General features: G+C 36.7%; 1 protein-coding gene across 1 annotated transcript in view; it reads right to left on the reverse strand.

The window, feature by feature from the left end:
• The window catches only part of Alp13 (Alkaline phosphatase 13), a 268,219-nt gene that overhangs the window by 24,301 nt on the left and 227,596 nt on the right, over window positions 1-16,322 (reverse strand). The gene's annotated exons all lie outside the window — the stretch shown is intronic.

The raw sequence follows: 16,322 nt of genomic DNA on the forward strand, positions 1-16,322 counted from the left end.
TATGTGGAAAGCGGCCGCCGTGGTGTGATGGTAGCGTGCTCCGCCTACCACACTGAAGATCCGGGGTCCACGCTCCGGGCAAAAACAACATCAAAATTTTAGAAACAAGGTTTTTGGTTTGGCAAGCACCTCAAGTGTATTTCTGCCATGAAAAGCTCTCAGTGAAAACCCTTCTGTCTTTCAGAAGCCGTACGGAGTCGGCATAAAACAAGTAGGTCCCGTCCCGCCAATTTGTACGAAAAATTAGAAGGAGTACGACGCAAATTGGAAGAGAAGCTCAGCCTAAAATCTCTTCGGAGGTTATCGCGCCTTACATTTATTTCTTTTATGTGGAAAATCTTGAGACTTGTGATCAGGAAGAAAATTAAATTTTTGAAGATACTATTGATGAAGCTGCTATTCATGGGGGTTTTCCTTATTTAGACCTTGACTTAACTGAGCGCAACGGGTTTCAATGTCTTTGATATTGGTGAAGGGAGCGATTTCGGGCTAGCATTGGTTAGTAGGTTTCTCAGGCTAACGCCAAAGCCTACTAATTTTGAAGGTTTAGCATTTTTAATCGCTTCTTATTTAATGGTGATGGTGTTGAGCGAAACGTCGTGTTTGTTGTTCAAGAGGTAGATAAGCACAATACAAAGCTTCATAGCTTCAGAGATTCTGCAACCCAATTGTCAACCTCATGAGGAGAGTCCTGTTACAAATATGAATTTACCATACACATATTTAGTAGGTGAGGCTCTGGCGACCTCAAGCTCCTGATGGAACTAGGGTGTTGGGGGGGGGGGGGGGGGGTGAGGATTGCCTGCGGAGCTATTCAAATACAAGGGCGAGGAGTTGGTAACACGCATGCCTCAGCTTCTTTGCAAAATATGGCCGGACGAGTGCATGCCCGACGATTGCAATCTTCTTTGCCCAGTCTACAAGAAAGGGGATACTGCAAACTGCGCCAACTATCGCGGAATCAGCCTTCGTAATATCGCATATAAGGTCCTGTCAAGTGTATTGCGTGAAAGTGCGGCTTCAGACCTGGTGAATCCACCATCGACCAGTTTTTCACAATGCGCCAATTCTTGGAAAACCCACGAAAAATGAATCGACAACGCATTAACGGTATATAAAACGCTATTTGATTCAAGGCAAAGACCATTCACGCCATTCATAAGGCTCCATTTATATTTCGAATACCGTCGGATCTAAGCAACACCTACGGAAAAGTCAGAATGTGATCTATCCCAAGAGATACAAGTTATTTGGTTCGGTTCCATTACCAGCCGAGGAATACTGCAATAGTTTACACTCTTGTCTGCTCGGGCTAAAACTTTATGTAGTCAATATTTATACTCCATGGAGAGAGCACCACACCAAACAATGTAGCTCTTCCAATGCCCCGTGATATACACAAGTGTCGGCTAAGCAATTCTGTACTTCTACAATAACAACAGCAATAAAAGAATGAACAAAGAAAACTCATAATCGTTTGGTGGATGGAATATGGATGACAATTACCTCTATATGTGCCCATATGTATTTTTGCAAAACAGTTTTACATATACTTATGGCATTTTAACTTTTATCAGCATGGAATAACACAAAGTACCCCCTTAAACCCAAGGCCAACACGAGCTTTTAGGCAGCATTAAATATTGAAGCGTTGCGGGATTATAAAATGAATGAAAAGTAAAAGCTGAAGCGGATGTGATGAACGGAGGATGAGTTTTCGTACCGATACAGAAATGAATGACAATGGTGAAGCTTAAAAAAATGTATGAAATCATAATTCGGAAAAAAGCAATGAATGGCGGAAACAGCTTAGTAATGGGAATTACGCGAACCTGGTTGGAAGATAGGTATAATGGCTGCAACCCAGGGTGGACCAAGTAACGAAAAACCGTTTTGAGCACATTAAGCTCGTCGCATATGCACTACATCCAGTTTATATAATCTAGAGCCATTTCCGACAATGTACGCAGATTTTGCAAGAACAAGCTTTCGAAGAATCTTAGACGTGTTCTAGCTAGAGCTTGGAAATTCCATAGAAATTGCTCAACAGTCTCCTTGGTAGTTAAGTATTCAAACCTCTGCAGTCGTCATTATAGGAAGCACCCATCGTTTCCGGACGAATGCCTAAAGTCCAATCACCCGTGCAGACTGTTATGGGGACCAGCGCTAGATCTACTCAGCAGATACCTTGTCCTTCTTTAATTGTCGTCTGGCCATATTGCTCCTAAATTGCATAGCCAATATTATTTTTCACTTTTTTACCCGTAAATTTTCGAATTTCCCCTTTGGTTGCCCCTAGAGCAGTGGCGTAGTGAGGTTTTCTTGCGCCCGGGGAAAAATATTTTTAAAGAAGTTCTGCTTTGCGGACCTTTTGGCGCCCTCTGTGAGTACGCCCGGGGTAAGATGCCCCTTTCTCCCCCCTCACTACACCACTGCCCTAGAGATATGCTTACCTCGATGCATGTTATTCCCTCATTTCCTTCTGCTGAACCCATATCTGTCTGCTCATCACCCATCTCATTTTATCGATTTTACAGGCTTGTCAAATCGCGAGGGCTTCTGGCTGAAACACACTGCAGTGTGGCGGTTGTTTTAAGAGAGTAGAAATATCTAGAGATTGCAAATAGATTCCAGCCCCCAAGCCTGAGTCCATTTTAGAGCTGTCGATTTGTATACCGTTATTAGCTGGAATGTTACCACAATTCCAATCATTTCTTCTTAGAAGGATATTATTGATGCTGCCCTCAAACTATAGTTTATGGAAATAATAATATAGTTCTGCATTAAAAGTGCATGCCGGAAGTAAAGTAAGAATGCTGCTATGACCCTTATGAGTATCCTTCCAGCACCCCGATTCCCTGAGTTTCAGTGCGACGTACATAGTATGTGCATGTTGATTTAAAACGGTTCAAAGTTTGTTGAGATTGTAATTCTCACTACACTATCACCACACTAAAGAGCCACACGTCAAAGCTTGTCGCACCACAGTCTCATATAGCCATATTACCATCTTTGGTATGGACCCATTTCCTACCGAACGTTAACTTACAGGCGTAGAAAGGGATGCAGGCTTTACGCACCTGCCCCTCGATGCACTCTTTCCGAATGAGTTTACAATCGATGGTTAGTCTCCGATACTTGGTACTATTTAATATGGCTGATTGCTGGTGGTTTAGCTTTGATAATTCAAAGGTAGGTTTTGTCTTTCCTCGGGAAGAGTAGCAGATCCGTTATCTTTAGGTTTAGTATACATACATAAAAACTCAACTTATTTCAAGAACTCAAAAATGCTTTAATAGTTGAAATGAAAGAAAGTTTATGATACGAGAATTGAAGCCTGGTTGAGTTTGAACAGCGCCAAGAGGTCCCTGCGCATTTGAATGCGTTGGTGAGGCTCAACGTGATTTCGCACAGTCGTATAAATTTTTGGCGCTATCGAATACGGTATAAAAATTGGTGAAGAGGTGATGCGCGTGAAGTTTTTTTTGCAGGTTCGATGGTACTAGGTCTGAAACCGAACGTAAATATAAGACCAAACCATGTTGTTACCATGGAGTGATTCTAATTCTAGAAACATCCATCAAATGGGATTGCCCGGTGAATCCCGTTATTGAAGAAAAATACCCTTCACCTACTTCTCCAGGGAGACGCGCGTAACTCTAGCTCAACTTCGATCGGGACACTGTTATAGGTTAAAATCTTACTTAAACAGAATCAAACTCGATATACCCAATGTATGTCCCGCGTTTAATGCGTCCGCAGATGATACCCACCATCTTTTTATTTGCAATGTGGTAACAATGCTTCTAACCCCTTTATCTCTCTGGTTCACCCCTGTTGAAACTGCAAGTTTCCTCGGACTCCCGTTGTAGGATATTGATGACAATTAGTGAGTGGTCGCACGTTTTGGTTGGTCCTTTAGGTTGGGAGCCTATTGAAGACAAACAAACAAACAAATAGTCTCCACTTTATAATGTTAGTTTAGATTTGATATGTACGTACATAGTAGATTTACATTCTTTGAATTGAATAAGTATTTTGTTATATTCATAAATTTATTATTTGTAAATTTTTAAAAGAGCATTTCAATACGTTAGGGAACGCAATAGCATATTATTCAATACGCTAATCGGATATGTAAAAGCATTTGAATGACAAAATGTATTGGGAATATGAAAGAAAGCACGCAACGTCTGAGGGTGAGCTGTTAGTTATACACATATGTAGGTACATACTTATATATGAATATATGCCCAGCAAAACATAGCGGTGGTAAGCAGTAAGGAATACTGGTTTTACTTTTGACAGATAAAGTTCAGTGTAAGGTAAAAAGAGCAAATCGTACGCCTTATAATAACCCCTTATTTTAGACATATTTAGGCTAAAAATAAGTCTCATCTCTAAGGTAAATCCAAAAATACAAACTAAATGTTAGCCTATAAGCCGTATACATAATTTCGTCCAGTTAAGCCTTATGCTTGATGACATAAGTACAGAAATATAAGGGGTAATAAAAGGAATACACCACACAACTCACATTCCTTATAGAATTAGGGTCTGATACCATAAGCTTTTTGGCCATATGAAGCAAGCCTAATATAAGGTTTTAATTTTTTGCTGCGAGTATTTGCAAACTGAAGTTGCATTTATGTTCGCACGCCTTGACATTTACTAGGGTAAAAGATTAGGTACAACAATACATTACGGACTTGTTCTAAGAATACTTCCCACATGAAAAAAACAAATATAAAACAAGTAAGGATGGGGTGGTTCTCGGCTGTGCCGAACACTTCATACCTTTCATGAATGGGGCTGAACAATAACCATATGCCATTCGTAATATCCAAATAATCGTCTGTAGAAGATATGAAATATATAGTGAACATATTGTAACGAATTTTGGGGAATTTCGCTTATTTGAAACCTTCCGCTAACGTTCGAATTGCTAAACTGTTGAATAAATCACTCCAATATTCAGTATTGCAAACTGGTCTTTATTTAGATTACTTTGAGAGTAGTACTTCACAATTGGACTTCACAACCAATAGCGTGTTTAAATCAAAACTGATTCATTATTACTGAGCATACGCTGCTTTTATACTCTCCGTTGCCTCGTTTGCATATTTCTTCTAAGGTCTAGACGTTTCACCTTCTTGAACTTGTCTATCTCCTGCTTGGTTACCATTACGTGTATATGTGTAGTTTATAGCCATATGCGTGTGTATGTGTGAGTAACTGCTTCGGCTGATGACTACATGCGTGTGTGTATGTGAGATATCTCTTCACTTCGAGCTGCTGGTTATATGTGCATGTACATAAGTTTGGCTGCTTACTGTATTTGTTATTGCGTGACTATTTACTAACAGGTAAGTGATGTCAACATTCGCCACAATATGAACATACCTAAGCGATTTTCGAAATAAATATAGAACAAACAAGTAAAAGTGTTTAAGTTCGGTTGTAACCGAACATTATATACTCAGCGTGAGTTTCAATTGTACAAAATTACTTTTCTACATAACACGTGGCACCGCCCGTTTGAAAAAAAAAAAAAAAAAATGTCTCCCATTTCCTCTTACAATAAAACTTGATAAGTGAAATATCATTAATTCAAAACTATTTTTTTCTAAGTTATAGCTTATTATTCTAGTCTGCGACCCTTTTAAACATGTTTTATATCTAAGTTGCCGTGAACTTTAACCAATCCCGTACATTTTTACTAGAAATATTTTCTTCGAGTTATGGCTTCCGAAACATAAAAAAATTGCTTAGTCATAAAAGGGGCGGTGCCACACCTATTTTCAAACATTTTAGTGTTTTATATTTAATGTTATAATTTAATTTAGAAAGTAAAATTTTATTGATACAAAGCTCTTTTTTGATAAGATATAGCTTATTATTTTCGTCTACGACCCTTTTAAAAATCTTTTATATAAAAGTGGGCGTGGTCTCTAACCGATCTCGTCCATTTTTTATAGAAATATTTCTTGCTATAAGGAAAATATGTGTACCCAATTTTGTTACGATATGTAAATCTTTCTCGAGTTATGGCTCCCGAAACATAGAAAATTGCTTAGTCATAAAGGGGGCGGTGCCACGCCCATTTTTTATAATTTGAAGTTTTTCCTATTTATTGTTATATATCAACTTGGGAAATGAAATACCATTGATATAAAGTTCTTTTTTGCAAAGATATAGCTTATTTTATTTGTCCACGACCCTTTTAAAAATCTTTTATATAAAAGTTGGTGTGGTCCTTAACCGATTTCGTTAATATTTCTTCAAAGCATTCCCCTATAGTAAAGGTAATCTCTCTGCTGAATTTTGTTACGATAGGTTCAACGATTTTTGATTTATGATTAATAATATTTGTAAAATTGATTTTATTAGTATTTGATGAAATTTGAAGCTTCTAGCCGCTAAAAATGGGGCAGAAACGACAGTTTATATGGGGTATAATATATATATATATATATATATATATATATATACATACCACCGATATCTATGATTTTTTCAGACAAAAATATATGCTATATACGTCAGCATTTGCTGAAATGTGAAGCTTGTAGCTGTTAAAATAGTGCAGAAATTCCGAAAAGTTTCTTATCTGAACAATTGGTTGTAGAGGACATATGCTATATATACCACCGATCCATAAATTTTTTTAGACAACAGTGAATGCCCTCTACGTAAGCATTCGGTGAAATTTGAAGCCTTTAGCTGTTAAAATGGGGCAGTAATTACGAAAAGCTTCTTATATGAATAATCGGTTGTGGGGGATATATGCTATATATACGACCGATCTCATCCATTTTTTCAGACAACAATATGTGCAAAAAACGAAATCATATGGTTAAGTTTGAAGCTTCAATCTGCTAAATTGTGGAAGATGCTAAAAAACCTCTTTTCTGAAAAATCGGTTTTATATATGCTATAGTGCTCCGATCCGGCCGGTTTCGACAAATGTCTAATTGGACATCTAAATACACCCGCTCACCAAATTTTATCAAGATATCTCAAAAGTTTGCATACAAACAGACAGACGGAGAGACGGACATGGCTAAATCAACTCAGCTCTTCATCCTAATCATTTCAGTATACTTATTAGTTGGTCTATCTCTTTTCCTTTAAGGACTTACAATTTTGAGATTCGTGACAAATTGAATATTCCACTTCATTTTCATGAAAGGTATAAAAAAGCTTGACCGCATATGTATACATATAAGCATATGCATTGTTAAACATACAAATGTATATAAGTCTATTTATGAATGAAAAAAGATGCATATCTGTAGGCGTTACAGTAATCGATGCGTATTTTTGTGATTTTAATCAAATATTTCCGTTTCATTGATTTACATTTACATATATGTATGTAGGTACACATATACACGACTACGTCTCTACCATCGGTAGCTTCGTATAAATGAACAAATTTTTTTTTTTAGTTTATTTTCATTTTCATTCTTAATAGAATTTAACTAATCCGATTCGTGTGTGAACGCTCTTTGACATATTTAATAATGTCACAATACACATTAATGCGCTATATTTAACTTATGTATGTGTGCATGTGTATGTAAGTTCATAGTTGCATCACATTAAAGGAAATCACATATTTCACAGGTAGAAAATTGTGAAAAATCACATTGAAAGCGCAATGTTAAGTGAAAATCACAACTATTATGTGTGTATGGGTAAGTATGTAAGTAAGTGTGTATGTACATATGTAACTATGTGAGTGATTGGTTTGCGGTAAATGTGACAAATTACTGTGTTCTTTCTATACAAAGTAAAAAAAAAACAATATAGTTACAGTTAGTTGTACGCAGGAAGGTGGTAAACGTTGACACACGTCACAATGTTAGTTTGCGAAAACTTAGGGAGCAACAGGATTTTGTATTGGGGTGGGTTTGCAATGCTTCCGTTGATAAATCCATTGACTGGATGCAATACCCTGCCGGAAATGGGAATAAAAAAACAAATATTGATTCTGGGCTTATGGCTACGTTAGGCAGTTTAAGTTACGCTTAGGCTGTTATGCATGTTATGAAAAATATTTTAACCCGATTTACCATTCCAAAATACAAAAACCCGAAACACATAATCCCAACCCGACCAAATTCTGACAGTTCATAATCCCTAAACAACAAAATCCCGACAGGACCAAATCCTTGTAATTCATAGTCCCGACAGAACCAAGTCAAGACTTTCAATCCCGATAGCATATAAATTGGGAAATCATATATGTTGTCCTAATAAATACTCATTTTCGATATTGTTCTTTTATTTTACCGCCATATCCCTGCAAAAATCGCGAGTACTCCATGCATGCATGTATGGAGTACTCGCTATGGAGTACTCGAAATGCTCGTTATTACTTATTAGGCCCGCTGCGGATCGCGTAGCTAGAAAGGTGTTCTGCGCAGAAATACTGCATCCCTGCAAAAATCGTTGGATCATGTGGTCCACGGGAGTACTTACCATTATACTCCACTGTAATGCAGCAATGAACTAACTCATGTTTCTTGTCTGGATTGTGTGTTGTCGGGATTTTGTTATGTCTGAATTGTGTCTTGTCCAGATTTTAGAAAATTGTTGATATTATGATTTTTTGGGGTATTGAAAGTCGAAACTATGAGGTGCACCCTTTTTATTTCGTGGCCGATATCAGTTTCGATTTAAACTTCGATCGTTGTTTTAAGCTTCTGTCCGTTGTCGGCCTGGTTCTGTTTCTACTTAAAATTTTGGTTCTGGTTTCAGTTCTGGTTTTTTGGTTGTGGTTGCGCTGCCGTTCAGTTTCATATCCTTATCTAGCGGCCCCTTTTATTCTTTATTCCTTTTCACGCCTTAATTCCGTTCTTTTCTTTTCTTTTCTTTTCTTTTCTTTTCTTTTCTTTTCTTTTCTTTTCTTTTCTTTTCTTTTCTTTTCTTTTCTTTTCTTTTCTTTTCTTTTCTTTTCTTTTCTTTTCTATTCTTTTCTTTTCTTTTTTTTTCTGTTCTTTTTTTTTCTTTTCTTTTCTTTTCTTTTCTTTTCCTTTCCTTTCCTTTGCTTTCCTTTCCATTCCTTTCCTTTTCTTACTTTTCCTCTTCTTTCCCTTTCTTTCCTTTCCTTTCCTTTCCTTTCCTTTCCTTTCCTTTCCTTTCCTTTCCTTTCCTTTCCTTTCCTTTCCCTACATTTCCTTTCCTTTCGTTTCACTACCTCTCCTTTCGTAACATCGGCAATAATCCCAAGCCTTCATAGTTGTACTTTTTTTCAGCGCATGACTTTATTCGGCCCAATGTACAACCATCGGAGTGATAATGATGAAACGAAGATGCGATGATAACCAAGCGATAACGTGGTAAAGATGAGTCGATAGCGAGACCAATCAAACAATGATTCGCATATACACCTGAAATACGAGCTGAAAACACTAAGATATTAAGTCGCCTACGAGCTGGTAGAGCACCGATGATGCATTGAGCCTAGGTCAATACTTCGTGGGAAGTTTTTGCAGTTGATCGTAAGGAACTAGTTCTTGACTTACGCGATCTGGTTATAAGCGTGTTAAACATGTATACTTACTGTAGCTATACGACGTAATTTATATTATAATATATCCTAGATTTTCCAACCGGGCACTATTTTATACACGTGTATGTAAGTATTCATTTCCATCTAAACACAGATTCACTTGTGCAGAAAATGTGTGCAATTTTTACATTGATATAATTTTCCACCTTTCACATTTTTGCTGGACAAAAGAATTTTGAAGAAACGTCTGGACAAATTTTTCATTTTTTTGTTGCTTCGTACTTTGCTTTATGGGCTTTTGCGGCTTAACGCATCCTTAAGGATTTGTACATCATTTAACAAATGAAGCATACTTTTTTTTCTTCTCAAGCAAATACGTACATACTTAGAAGTGCTGTTATTAAAGTTTAAAGGTGAAAAGAATGTTATTACGGTAGCTTGGGAGTATAACGACATTCATTCCATTTAGATATGGGACGTATTAACTTTAAAATTAGGAAGCACAACAAGTGTTTTCGATGCAAACAAAGAGACAAGAAAATTTAATAATGCGGTGAACTTTAGTAGTTCAAAACTAGCGCGGAACTTTTCCTGTAGCGAAAATTTCTAGTTCAAAACTGGTCCCTTTTAGTGCATTCGGAACCACTACTGGTTCACCCTTTATCTGTTTTACAGCTTTCAACTGGCGAATTTAACATGGCGATATCCTAGGCAACCAAATATATTGTGGCGTATATTAGCATGCTGCTAGTAATTAAGTGCACAACAACAGCGGAGCAAACAGCCAAACATGCATGTAAACATCAGAGCTAAAAGAATATTTCACATACATGTAATCAATAGCTAAGAGCGAAGAACGAAGAGAAATGGTAAAACTTACATGTAATCAGCTAAGAGCGAAAATAAAATTACTCAGCCATATATGTACATATATATAGCTAACCAACTAAGATACAGAAAGGAGAAATAAATATACGACTGTTCGAGAAGGCTGTTCGTTAAAAGCCTAGACCCTAGGAGAAATTGGCGAGCGAGACAACTGAGAGTATAAAAGTAGCGCAAGCTGAGGATGGATATATATATAAAAGTTTTCTTTCCGAAGCTAAGCCGCAACACAATACCGGGTAAAGTAACATCCAAAATTTAGTAAAATAAAAGAAGAAAAGGAGGCGGTCGCCCTTCGGCATTTTTTGGTGAGCACTCCGAGCGTATTTCTGCCATGAAAAGCTTTCCAATGAAAATTCAGCTGCTGTTCGGGGCCGACTCGATTTGTAGGAAATATTAAAAAGTACCACAATACAAAATGTAAAGAATTTTGAGAAATTCCTGATTATTTTCAGCTTCTGTTAACGTTCGCATCGCTCGAATAAATAACTCAAATATTCAGTATAACAAAACGTTCTTTATTTTGGCTACTTTGGGGTAAGTACTTTACAATTACAATTATCGCGTAGTTCACTCAAGCGTTTTAAAATAAACTAATCCCTGATTCTTCGGCTTGCGCTGCTTTTATACTCTCGGTTACCTTGTTCGCCCGTTTCTCCTTTAGCTATATACATGTATATTTGTAGTTTATGTAAGGCCATATGCTTTATTGCCGTTTATGTGTGAAATATTCTCTTCACTTCAAGCTGCTGGTTATGTGTGTAAAATATTCTTTGTTGCCTTCTATGTATATGTGTATTCGGTTTACTGTTGTTGTATAGCATTTATTTACTAACCGCACAGTGACGCATCGAAGTTGCTAACAATCGCCGCAATATATATATTAAACTGCGTAGCTTTATTAACCGATATTGCGCCATCGATTTTTCGATAGGGTTTGGGCTCAGGAAAAAAAGTTCCACTACGCATACCCAAAAAAATAATCTTCGAGCCTGCGAAAAAAATATAATAAATCGATAAATTTCCAATGAGTAATCGTTAACTCTTCGATAGTAAATACAGAGCTGTTTTGACAAAAAATCTTTAACTCGTCGATAACGAATTACGAACGAACTTAGCGACAGAAAATTTACAACATTTCAACAATAAGTCGATAAATCGTCTACACCTCGTCGATAACACACCTATGTATAACAACAAATCGATAACTTGATACCGATAAGAAGTAGACATATTGCCCAAAACTCGTCGATAACAAGCCGATAACTCATCGATAACAACCCGTTAATACTTGGACTACAAGTTGATAACTAGCCGTCCGGTTTGGATTCCGGCATTGGTTTTGACTTCTTATCTTTTATTTATCTTCCCTTCTTTTTTCCCCTTTCCTTTCCATTCCTTTCCTTTTCCTTTCTTTTCTTTTCTTTTTTTCTTTTCTTTTCTTTTCTTTTCTTTTCTTTTCTTTTCTTTTCTTTTCTTTTCTTTTCTTTTCTTTTCTTTTCTTTTCTTTTCTTTTCTTTTCTTTTCTTTTCTTTTCTTTTCTTTTCTTTTCTTTTCTTTTCTTTTCTTTTCTTTTCTTTTCTTTTCATTTCTTTTCCTTTCCTCTCCTTTCCTTTCCTTTCCTTTCCTTTCCTTTCCTTTCCTTTCCTTTCCTTTCCTTTCCTTTCCTCTCCTTTCGTTTCCTCTCTCCTCTCCTCTCCCCTCTTCCCCTCTCCTCTCCTCTCCTCTCGTCTCCTCTCCTCTCCTCTCCTCTCCTCTCCTCTCCTCTCCTCTCCTCTCCTCTCCTCTCCTCTCCTCTCCTCTCCTCTCCTCTCCTCTCCTCTCCTCTCCTCTCCTCTCCTCTCCTCTCCTCTCCTCTCCTCTCCTCTCCTCTCCTCTCCTCTCCTCTCCTCTCCTCTCCTCTCCTCTCCTCTCCTCTCCTCTCCTCTCCACTCCTCTCCTCAACTTTCATTTCCGCTCCAACTCTACTGCACTCTCCTTTTCTTTCCTTTTTTTGATATTGGAATCTTCAATTGACCATTTTTGATCATCTATCCTTCGCAACGCATTCTGAAATCCTTTTTGAAACTCACGCAAAAAATATCCAATCAATCTAAATGTTGAAAGCTAACTACAATTTTCTTTTCCATGCAATTGTGCCAATTTCTACTCATACGCGTATGTTACTAATTAACCAACGCAGTCATATAATTAAAATCCTTATGCAAAGTGGCAATCACTCACACTTGCAAAAAATATGAGCTTTGCATGCTGTGCGAGCGCCTTGAAGTAGGCAACGCATTCTAAATAACTGAAAATATTAAAAGTAAAAGCCGCAAAGTAACATTTTAATTACAACTAAATAATAGTTTACATACACTTTTTTAATCTTATAACATTTGAATGTAAATTCCGTACCAAATATGCATATTCTCCCATACACAAACAGCTGCACTGTCGCATATGCATAGCTCAACACTGTAGTTTTTGTGTTTTTCTAGGCAAATTTCTACGACGCAGCCATAACTTTTAAGCATAAATTTATATTTCATATTTCATAAGCGCATTTCTTTGCATTTTTACGTTATAAAATTATTATTATTTACTAAACACAAACGAAAGTAGGTGATGTATGTCAACAACAATACGAACAACAACAAGAATAACATCATCTGCAACAACATGCCGACACGCTGACAATATCGGCGGCAAATTGCTTAACATTAAGGTGTACGCCGCAGCACTTTGTATGTTCAAGTTGTTTGGACGCGTGTAATTTCTTATCTGAATCGAAGAATTTTTGCATACATTCAGTAATTGTGGCAAATTAATTGATGGCGCGTTGCGAGTGACGACGCGTCGTTCCTCAAACGAATCTCAAAGGCAAAAGGACAACTTGCTGGCATATTCACTTTCACATGCTCCTCATATGTATGTGTTTGTATGATTGTTGACGCGTTGGTATGTTGTTATGTTGTTGTTTTCAAAATTTTCGCATGACAAAATATGCAAATTAATAAAATAACAAAATATGTACATAAGTATAACCACAATATAAAGTGAAAAAAACTAGAACAACGCATGTAAATAGTTCAAATAGAACACAAAAATAAAATAAAAAACTTTTAGGCACTTCCTTTATATAAATGGACAAAAATCAGCGAAAAATGTCTCCTTATATAAAAGCATATTCTTGCTAAACTTTGATTTTTAAATTTTGACATAGAAATTGCAAAAATATTTATGAGAAGTAAACATTTAAACGTGGAGCGCACGTTACTTGGATTGGAAAGTTGGTAGGAAAGGAGATATTATTAGTCAATGAATTGCGTTCCACCTTTATATTGTGGCGAATTTGAGCACCACTATGTTGTTAGTAAATAAAGGCACAACAACAATAAAGCAAGCTGCCATTCTTGTGTACATAAACAAATCAATCATCATTTACACATATACATACAAGGCAACGAAGAGGTATTTCACAAACACATGTAATCATCAGCCGAAGTAGTTACTCACACTTACACCCGCATATGGCTATAAGAAAAACATAAACTACAATTATACATGTGTATAGATGATAACCAAGCAGGCGATACAAAAATTGTAGAATATGAAACGTCTAGACCTTAGGAGAAATATGCGAACGAAGCAACGGAGAGTATAAAAGCAGTACAACCTGAGTAATCAGTGATCAGTTTAGATTTAAATACGCTATTGATTGTGAAGTATAATTGTGAAGTACTACTCCCAAAGTAATCTAAATAAAGACCAGTTTGAAATACTGAATATTGGAGTAATTTATTCAACAGGTTAGAGATTCGAACGTTAGCAGAAGTGCACAAATAATCAGGATTTCCCTACATTCGTGACAATATTTTTACTTCTCATAAATATTGTTGCAATTTTTATGTCATAACTTAAAAATCAGAGTTTAGCAAGATGTCTTTATATAAGGAGACATTTTTCGCTGATTTTTGTCCATTTATATAAAGCAAGTGCTTAAAATTTTTTTATTGTATTTTTATTTTCTCCTTTTCTTATATTTTCTCGGTGTGTTAACCCATCTGTTAAGTTTTACGCTTGTAGCTCAATGAGAATTTACATAAAAATCAATAGGAAAATTCCCTCCGTTCCGTTTGATTTTTCTAAATATCTCAGTCCGTGCGCCCCCTTGCGAAACTTTTTGTATTGTGTCATTGGCTGTCATCGACCTCTGAATTAAGTTTGAAATTTCAAGTCTCTAGATCGTCGAGAAGTTACTTAAAAGCTGGTTTGAAAATTATCAAATTCTTATCTAATTATTTCGATCCGTGCGCCACCTAACGGATTTTTTTCTCCTTTTGTTCCTTTGTGAGGGTGTCTCAATCTATCTCTGAGTATCATATTTGTAGCTCAATGAGAAGTTACTTTAAAATCGATCTTAAAACACCAAATTTCCCAATTCTTATCTAAATATTTCGATCCGTGCGCCCCTACGGAATTTTTTCTCCCTTTCATAAATTTTCCCGGCAATTTATCCTATCTGCGAAGTTTTACAGTTGTAGCTCAATGAGAAGTTACATAAAAATCAATCCCAAAATTCCGTCCATTCCGTTTGATTTTTCTAAACATCTCAGTCCGTGCGCCCCCTAGCGAATCATCGGCTGCCATCGACCTTTGAATTAAGTTTGAAATTTCAAGTCTCTAGCTCATCGAGAAGTTACTTAAAAGCTGGTTTGAAAATTTTCAAATTCTTATCTAATTATTTCGATCCGTGCGTCACCTAGCGATTTTTTTTTCTCTTTGTTGCATTGTCACGGTGCGCCACCTAACGGATTTGTTTTGCTTTTGTTGCATTGTCACGGTGTTCTAACTTATGTCCTATGTGTAAAGTTTCCCGATTGCAACTCAATGAGAAGTTACTTAAAAATCGATTGCAAGATTTGTATAAAAAGCGGACAAACATTCAACCGACCTAATATAAAGGAAGTAAAAAAGCTACGGTACCAGCTCGTCGGCAATGAATCAAGTTTGCAGGTTGACCTTTACGGTTCGAAATGAACTAGTCGAAAAAGAACCAGAATTTTTCCATATCCAAATCCAAAGCTTTGGGAATACTGCAGTGTTTAGGGTTCCAGAATTGGTTGTCGGCTTCCACTGTTGTTGCCAGATTCGAAAGCGAAGGCCGCCGCTACAAAAATTACGATAAATTGGATGCTATCCGCTGTTGTTTGTTATGCTTGGTCAAATTGACTGACATCAAAAACTGCCTCAAACTTACCCGCTAGTCATTTGGTGTCCAAGGCGCATCTATGATGACACACAACTGATTCGCCTTCGCAACTGGCCCGAATTGGTGAAAACCAAACTTAAATTTTTTTTTGGTCATTTATTACATAACCGTTTTGTTATTTCCTGTTGCTTCCCATGCCGTATGACGCCAGTTGGCAAACGAAAAAATATTGTGACGAATACTACCATCATTAAGCCTATCCTAAGCAGCCACTCGTATGTCCGTAAACAAATCAGTCATCATGTACACACATATGTACATACAATACAGCAGAGAGATACTCACAAACGCATGTCATCATCAGCCGAAGTAGTACTCACATATACACACGCTATGGATACAAACTACAAATATACATGTATATAGCTAGTAACCAAGCATGAATTTCACGAAATTACTAGACCTTAGGAGAAATGGGTGAACGAGGAAACCGAGAGTATAAAAGCAGAGCAAGCTGAGGCATGACTAATCAGCTTTGATTTAAGCACGCTATTGGTTGTAAAGTATAAGTGTTATTGTGAAGTACTTTCAAAATAATATAATAAAGACCATTTTGTATTATTGAATATTGGAGTTATTTATTCAACAGTTTAGCTAATCGAACGTTAGCAGAAGGTTTGGAATAAGCGGAATTTCCCTAAATTCGTTACAATATTAAATTTG

The sequence above is a fragment of the Eurosta solidaginis genome, chromosome 1 (assembly GCF_040869045.1).
Source record: "Eurosta solidaginis isolate ZX-2024a chromosome 1, ASM4086904v1, whole genome shotgun sequence".
NCBI lineage: Eukaryota > Metazoa > Arthropoda > Insecta > Diptera > Tephritidae > Eurosta > Eurosta solidaginis.